We start from the raw sequence: 9,396 nt of genomic DNA on the forward strand, positions 1-9,396 counted from the left end.
GGGGCGAAGAACAAGGCTGCCTGGTCCTGAGTGGCTGAGTGGGACAGCAGTGGCAGTCGGCAGCTGCAGATGCCTCTTAAAGGTGCCATGTCTGTAACAAGACTTTTATGGTAACGGACTCACTCACTCTGAGCACCAGTGCTGGGTCGGCTGCTCGGGAGACACCAGGGACTTACAAGGGAACACTAAGTTGTTGGAGTGAGGGCCAGAGGTGAGGCTCTCTCCCTGGCAGAAGTGCCAGAGATACTCACTGTTCCTCTGTTGAGCCCCTCCCCCACCCAGTGTGCACAGGCAGCACTGCCATGGCTGAGATGTCATCAAACTGGATAACAGTTGCTCCACACAGAAGATTCCCTGAAACTGTCTCCCCCAACTTGTAGCCCTATCCAAGCCACATCCAGTTGTATCCTCGATGAGTTCCATGGGCCTTGCCAAGCAGCTCTAAGACTCACACTGGTGGCAGCTGGCCTCATTTTCTGGTGTGGTTTCTTGAAGCAACTAGAAGCACAACATCTGTGAATTGCTTGCTGAATCTTAATAGGTGGCCCGAGAGAGGCACAGCCTGGGGTTTAACTTGGCCTGCAGCTAGACCCGTCTCAGGACTGTGCCACTGGATACCTACTACACAAAGCCACACTAATAAGACTGGGAGACTTAGGAGCTTTGCTTAGTACATAGAAACAGATACAGCAAGGCAGCCAAAATGGGAAGACAAATAAGCAAAAACCATATGAAAGAACAGAACAGAGATCCAGGAAAAATGGAGTCAAGCAATCTAACAGATACAGAGTTCGAAACACTGGTTATAAAGATGCTCGATGAAATGAAGAGAAGTGTAGATGAACTCAGTGAGAACATTAACAAAGTGATAAAAAACATAAAAATAGAAATGGAAATTATAAAAGAGAACCATTCAGAAATGAAGAATACATTATCTGTGATAAAAGAGTATATTAGAGGGAATCAATAGAGTGGATAAAGAAGAGGATCAAACCACCGATATGGAAGATGGGGAAGCCAAGGATACCCAATCAGAATGGCAGGAAAAAAGAAGCCAAGGTTCTAATTTAAGGAGCTTATGGGACAAAAGTAAATGTAGAAAACATCCGTGTCATAGGGATACCTGAAGGAGAAGAGGGAGAACAAGAACAAGAAAAATTACATTATTTGAAGAAATAATAATGGAAAACTTCCCTAACCTAGTGAAGGAAATAGATATTCAACCCCAGGAAGTTCAGAGAATCCCCAAAAAAGATGAACCCAAAGAGGCTCACGCCAAGACACATTACAATTAAAATGCCAAAGGTTAAATACAAAGAGACTCTAAAAAGCAGCAAGAGAAAATCAGTTACCTACAAGGGAGCACCCATAAGACTGGTAGCCGATTTCTCAACAGAAACTTTGCAGAAAAGGGTTTGGCACAAAATATTCAACCTGATGAAAACCCAGGATCTACAACCAAGAATACTTTACCCAGCAAAGATATCATTTAGAGTCAAAGGACAGATAAAGAGCTTCCGAGACAAAAACAAGCTAAATGAATTCATCATCACCAAGCCAGTATAATAGGAAATGTTGGAGGGACTTCTTTAAGGAGAAAAAACATGTATCAAAAACATGAATAAAGAATGTTAATAACTACATACCTACCAACAAGTACCTCAAGTGGAAAAGAATTAAGTGCTCCAACCAAAAGATAGAGTGGATGAATGGATAAGAAAACACGACCCCTACGTATGCTACCTACAAGCAACTTACTTCAGATTAAAAGACACACAGACTAAAAGGAAAGGGATGAAAAAAGATATCGCCTTGATGGACCCTGCATGTATTGCACTGAATAAAGTAAATCAGATAGAAGACAAATAACATGATTTCACATACATGTGGAATCTAAAGGACAAAATAAACAACAGTAACAAGAAATGGAAACCAACTCATAGATACAGAGAATATTTTGAGGGTTACTAGATGTAAGGGGGTTTGGGGAAAAGTGAAAAAAGGCAAAGGGATTAAGAAGTACAAATGGATAGTTAAAAAATAGACAAGGAGATATAAAGTGTAGCATAAAGAAAATAGGTAACAATGATGTAATAAATATGTAAGGGGAAGTGGGGTACTAGATTATTGTGGTGATCACTGTGAGTTATATAGATCTCTAATCACTATGCTGTACAACTGAAATATATATTATTGTATGTCAACTACAACTGAAAAAGAAGCTCATTGAATTGTACAATGTAAATATGAGCAACTAATTATTATATTTCAATAAAAATTTGGAAGTCAAATTGAGGCCCTCACTGACCATACATTGTATAAAAATTACAATGGATTTAAAACAATCATATATGTGAGTTCATAATTAAATTTGTGAGCTCATAATAACATTAAATAATACTTTTAAAGACTTCATTGGGCACTGTGGTAAGCCTCTAAAGATATCCAATTCTTATGAGTTTTACTCTATGTGGAAAAAGGGTCTTTGCAGATGTATTAAGGATATTGAGTAGAGAGACTACTCTTAATTATCATCTGAGTGTTAAATGTAATCACAAGTATACTCATGAGGAAGGCAGAGGAAGACTTGACTATGGACAGAAAAGAAGACAATGTAATAGAAACAGTCAGAAAGAAAATGGGAAAAGGTTATGAGTGAAGGATTACAAGGAATGCAACTCTAGTCTCTAGAAAATAAAGAGATTCTCCCCAAAGCCTTTGGATTGAGTGTGGCCCTGCTGAAACCTTGATTTTAACTCCATAAGATTCATTTTAGACTTCTGGCCTCCTGAACTGTAAGAGAATAATATGTTTTTTTAAGTCATCGAGTTTGTGGTAATTTGTTACAGCAGCCATAGCAAACTAATATAGTCACAAATCATTGTTATAAATAAGAGGAAAGAAGCAAGCATTCATTTCACCCTTCCTAAATTAACAATACCAGTTGGTAAATAGTAAATGAGGGAATGTATTTTTATAAACTTGTTCCATCTAATAAATAACAACTTTAGGATATCACTGTTTTGTGAACAGCAATGAATTAATGAGTCTAGGCATTGAGCAAAAATGCCTACTAACATCAAAATCAAGTGAAAACAAGTTATATCTGCCTTCAGATGAAAGATTATAGTCTTATCAAAGGGATAAAAATGTAGTTTTACCAAGCTTCTAGATCCTGAAGAAAGTTTGCAGGAAATAGAAAAAAAAAATAGCTAAGAGTAAATTTTAGTGTCTAGGGATGCCTACTTGGTTGATTAAAAACTCCAAGGAAATTAGTATTATAAAAGTTGAGATAATGAATATGGGTGGGAGGGGGCTGTGAGCAGGAACGGGCACACAGAGAGGCTTCTAGGATGGCTAGCCAATTTCCATTTCTTGGCTAGGGTGGTAGTTATAAGGGTATTGTCTTAGACCATTTGGGCTGCAATAACAAAATACTACAGCTTGAGTAGCTTATAACAACAGAAATGTTTTTCTCACGGTTCTAGAGGTCACAGTCCATGATCACAGTACCAGCATGGTTGAACAAGAACCTTCTTCTGGGTGAGTTCCAGACTTTTATATCTTTGGTAGGCAGAAAAGGCTAGGGAGCTCTCCAGAACCTCTTCTATAAAATACTAATCCCATTCATGACTTTAGCACCACTCAAAGACCCTACCTACTAATACCACCACCTTTGAGGGTTAAGATTTTAACATATAAGTTTTTAGGGGACAGAAACATTTAGATCCATAGCATTACTATGAATTACTCATAGTAATTCATTAAGCTTCATTTTCTTTGGTGTGTTTTTCTGTAATTTTATTTTACTTTAAAATAAGGCAAAAAAGAAAATAGCAAGTAACAAGCACAGGACTAATGTTCCCACTAAACTAAAAATTTGGACAAAATATAGAAAACAACTGTTTCCAGACTTTGGAAAACAAGTAGCAAAAGAATGTGATCCTAAACAGAAGGGAAACAAATGAAGTGAGTCCTACAATCATTCTACTTTTCTAACTGGAGGCACTTTGTAGACTCCAAAACAGAAAGAGAGAGCCTGAACAGTCCTCAGAGATGTTTAAATTCAGATCAGCCAGAGTGGAGAAGCATTGTTGAAATACTAAGGCATTCAGGAAGAACCCCCAAAGGGTCGTACCATAGTAACAGGGCCAAAATGTGTTCATATTAAAGCTATTCTAGCACTTTATGAACAAAGCTTTTAAAAAGTCCTTGAATGAATAACTGTGCTACAAAAAAAAGCTCAACATTCTTTAAAGGAAGACTAAAATATTCAGACTCAACAACGTGAAGATCATCATATTTAGCATTGGTTCAAAATTAGTAGACATGCAGGTAAAAGTGACTAATAAGTAGAAGTGCAATTAGATAATAGGAAAAAAAATATAAAATAGGTGTTGAAATTAGCACATGCATTCTTTAAAACTGCAATTATAAATATTTTGAAAGATTTAGAGGAAAACATGAAAATGAGGATTGAAAGATATGAAAAAGAACTAAAATGAACATCTAGATCTAAAAATAGTATCTAAAATGAAAAAAAAAATGGGCTTAATGGAAGATTGTACTCTATAAAAGATCAATGAACTTAAATGTATAGCAATAAAAATTTTTCAAAGCACTGAGAGCAAGAGGCTGAAAATAAATGAACACACTCACTCTGTGAGCTGTGGGACAATAGCCAATAATCTAACATAAATATAAATGGTGTCCCAGAAGGAGGGGAAACAGAAAAGTTTTGATGAAATCACAGTGAATGTTTTTTTTTTTTTTAATATTTTTCATTTTTTCAGTTATAGTTGGGATATAATATTATATTAGTTTCAGGTGTACAACATAGTGATTAGACATTTATATAACTCACCCCTATAAATCCTAGTACTCACCTGACACCATAGTTATTACAATATTATTGACTATATTTCTTATGCTATACTTTATATCTCCATGACTATTTGTAATTACTAGTTTGTACTTCTTAATCCCTCTCCCTTTTTCACCTACTTCCTCAACCCCTTTCCCATTTGGCAACCATCAAAATGTTATCTATGTTTGTGAGTTTGTTTGTTTTGTTTGTTCGTATGGTGAATGTTTTTCAAATTTGAAGAAAATTATATACTCACAACTGCATGAAACTCAGTGAGCCCCAAGAAAACCATACCAAGGGATATAAAATTGTTGAAAATCAATGATAAAGAGAAAAATTTTAAATGAGCCAAAGACAAGGCATTTTACATGCAGTGGAATTAATAGGATAAGAATTAATATTGATTTCTTATTAAAAACAATATAAGCTGGAGGGCAATGGGAAAAACATCAAAGTTCTGGAAAAAACTATAATGAGATTCTAGTTGAAATATCCTTCAAAATGAAGGAAAAGTAAAGACATTTTTGGAACAAGCAAAGCTAAGAAAATATATCACTAATAGTCCAGTACTACAAGAAATGATAAAGGAAGTTATTTTAGGCTGAATAAAAATAATATGAGATAGAAATTTGGATCTGTACAAATGTTCTAACAATCCAATTAGAAAGCTGAGATTGTCAGACTAGATAAAAAAGCAAGAGCAGACTTTATGGTGTCCAAAATAATCACTTTAAATATAAAGACAATGATGAGTCTTTAAGTAATAAAAGAGCTAAAGTGACTATATTAATATCAGACCAAATAAACTTCAAGTCAAATGATATTACCAAAGTATAGAATGTCATCTCACAATAATTAAAGGATCAGTTCATCAAGAGGACATAACAATCCTAAATGGGTATATACCTAGTAATAGAGCTTTAAAATTCATGAAGTGAAAACTAAGAACTGAAAGGAAAAATAAATTAATTCATAATTATACTTGAAGATTTTAACTCAATTCAGCAATTGATAAAATAAGTTGACAGAAAATCATTTTATAGAAGACATGGACAACATCACTCTATTTAATCGAAATATAGAAAACTACACCCAAAAAAGAATACATGTTCTTTTTGAATGCACAGGAAATATTTATAGATAAATGATATAATAAGATATAAATTAAATTCTAATAAGTGTAAAATAATCAAAGTCATCTATCATGTATTTTCTCACCACTATGAAATCAAATTAGAAAACAATATCAAAACTTATCTGGAAATAAGTACCTAAATATGTGAGAATTATACTACACAGTTCAAAATAACCCATGATTAAATGAATAAATTACAAGGTAAATTAGAAAAAAATGTTCAGCTGAATGAAATGAAATATTTTGGAACTATAACAAAAATAACACATTAAGATTTGTAGGATGCAGTTAAAGTGGTTCTTTGAGGGAAATTTATAGCTTTAAATGCTAATATTAGAAAAGAGGAAACATTTACAAATCAATGATCTAAGCTTATATTTTGAAAAGCTAAACAAAAATTTAAACTAAACATAAGTAGAAGGAATGAAGTAAGGAACATATTAATGAATTAATTTTTTTAAAAAATAGAGAAAGTTAACTGAACAAAGAGGTAGTTCTTTAAAAAGATCAATAAAAGTGATAAATCTCTTGATAAACTGATCAAAAATAAAAAAATGAAGATAGACAAAAATTGCCAAAGACGGGAAGGAAAGAGGAAAAAACTCTGCAGAGTCTATATACATTAAAAGAACAATGACATATTTTGCCAAAAAAAAAATGACAACTTAGAGAAAATTGAAAGTTTCTGAAAGACCAAATTAACAAAACTGGCACAGGGTAGAAAATAAGTATATGAATAACTCTATTTTTTAAAAAAAAAAATTTATTGTTTAAAAACTTTCCCTAAAGAAAATACCAGTCCCACATGGTTGGACTGATAAATTCAAGCAAATTTTAAAAGAATAGCAACATTAATGTTATATGTACTTCTTCAGAAAATAGTGGTAATGAAAACTTCTAACTCGTTTTACAAGACCAACATTATCCTAATACTCTAAAGCCAGACAGAGACATTACCAGGAAACAAAACAACAGTGAATATCCCTCATGAACATAGATGTAAAAATTCTCACCAAAATAATGTAAATCAAACCTAGCTATATATAAAAATAATACATTATTATGAAGTGGAATTTATTCCAGAAATGCAATATTAATTTAACTTTAAAAAATATAGATATTTAACTTGAAACAAATCACAAATATAAATATAAAAGCAAAAACATTATAGAAATTCTACAAGATAACCTAAGAGAAAATCTTCACAGAACTGGAGTAGACAAAGGTCTTTGAGATAAAACACCAAAAGCTCCTGTCACAAAAGCAAAAAAAAATGACAGATTTATTAAAATAAAAAACTTCTGCTCTTTATTTTTCAATGTTTTTATTGTAAATTTTATAGTTTAATAAATTATTTAATAAAATATATAAAATTTAATAAAATAAAAAGGATTACAATTCCCATTTTATTAAATAATTTATGATGTAAAATATTTTATAAAATAATTAAATATGTAAAATATATAAAATAAAATTATTTTATTCAGTAAAAAATTAAAGTGACTGGGAAGCTGGTTAAAAATGACAGTAGGCATGTAGGATCTGAGATGTTATTGTTTGAACATAAATTTCAGGCACTAGTAAAGAGAGCATCATGAAGTAATGCTAATTTTAAGAAAATTACTGTGGCTTTCAAAACTATTTGGCAGTGTAAGACCATATTTCATCCCAAAGTAGAATGTGAAAGTAACTATATATTTTAAGACTAACTTGAAATCTAATGTTTTTTTGTAAACATTTAGTTTATGATTTTTACTTTCCTACTCCTTCTTTTTCCAGTTTCTTCTTAATTATCAGATGTCGTCTTACAGTTCTCACCCATTTATTCCTACTAAATTGTTTTTCCTTGCATGATGCTATAGAGGTGCCGAAAGATCCCATGGTAATAACTGCCCTATTTACTCCTATCAAAGATTTAAAAAAAAAAAGAAAAAGAAAAAAAGATAAATTCAATCAACTTAACAGCTCCAGAAAAAGAAATTAATACCACCAGATAAACAAGTTGAAAAAAAAGGTAAGAATTTTAGACTTTATGTTCTTGAGCTTAAAGTACTTTTCACACACACAAAAAAATACTTTTCACTAATTTGTCATAGTGAGGTTAGCATAATCGCCATTTGCCTTGAGTTCTTGATTACTGGATATATAATATTTACCAACAGAAAAGTATGTAGACACTATTCCATGATTTATTTACCTCTCATGTATAATATTATTATTTATGAAATGGTTTTACATACACTATTTCACTTAAACAAAAGACCTTTGAAGTAAATTAATTGCCTTTTTACAAATAAGAAAACTAATGTTCTGCAGTTAAACAATTGATATTCAGTCATATAACTAGTTCAATGGCAAATATGAAGCTCAAAGTTCTGTTTCTTTTTTTCTGCTACAACTCAACTTTCCAACAACTTTACAAATTGAAGAAAGACAACAATTTCAAGAAAGAAAGCAGTAAAAGCTGAAAATGATCATTTCTAAGTCATAAGATTTTTAAAATTATATTCTAAAAGATCTCATGCATCATCTAATGTATTTTTCACAATTATTTCATGTACCTATCCCAAGGACATTTGAAAAGCTGTAGGGTCAGTATTTCCTTTTATATACATTTTCTGTAGTAAAAGCTTATACTACAGGTGCCAGTGTAGTTTAGAAGGTCACAGGTTTAACTCCCAGAGAAAATAATTCAGTTTGAAAAGAAATGACTGTCCCACTTTGTTTAAAAACAGTCCAGTCTGTTAAACTTCTATGTATAACTGATGACCTTAACTTATATTTGCATCCTTGATTGCTTCTTTGAGCTTCATATATGCTTATCTGCCATAATGACCTATATCCCCTGGGATGGCAATTATACACCTGAAACTTAACCAAGCCCTACCAGAAATCTTGTTATCCTTTAATCCCCATCTTAGTAGATGACTAAAATCTAAGACATTCTTATTTCTGCTTTCCCTCACATTCTACATCCAACCCATTTGCAAGAACTGTTAGATTTACTTTCAAAATATATCCTGAGTCTGACCACTTCTTGAAACCTCTACTGCTACCACCCTAGTCCAAGTCACCATTATCTCTCACCCGAATTACTGCAGTAGTCTCTTAAATGTCAGCCTGCTTCTACCAAACTCTAACCAGTCTCTACATAGAAGTCAGGGTGATATATTTACAATATAAATTAGACCATGTCTGTTACCCCATAGCCCAGAATGTGTCCGAACGTCCTTACCTTGGCTTAAGGACCTACACACTCTTCTGTCTTGCTTCATCTTGTACCCCTACCACTGCTCCAGCGACACTATCCTTCCAACTATTTCTACAAACACACCAAGCTTGTTTGGGCCTCTGGGCCTTCCTACTTCCTATTTCTTTTACTTTTTTTCTAGAG

This window comes from Pteropus vampyrus, unplaced genomic scaffold, assembly GCF_000151845.1.
Source record: "Pteropus vampyrus isolate Shadow unplaced genomic scaffold, Pvam_2.0 Scaffold97, whole genome shotgun sequence".
In the NCBI taxonomy this organism is placed as follows: Eukaryota; Metazoa; Chordata; class Mammalia; order Chiroptera; family Pteropodidae; genus Pteropus; species Pteropus vampyrus.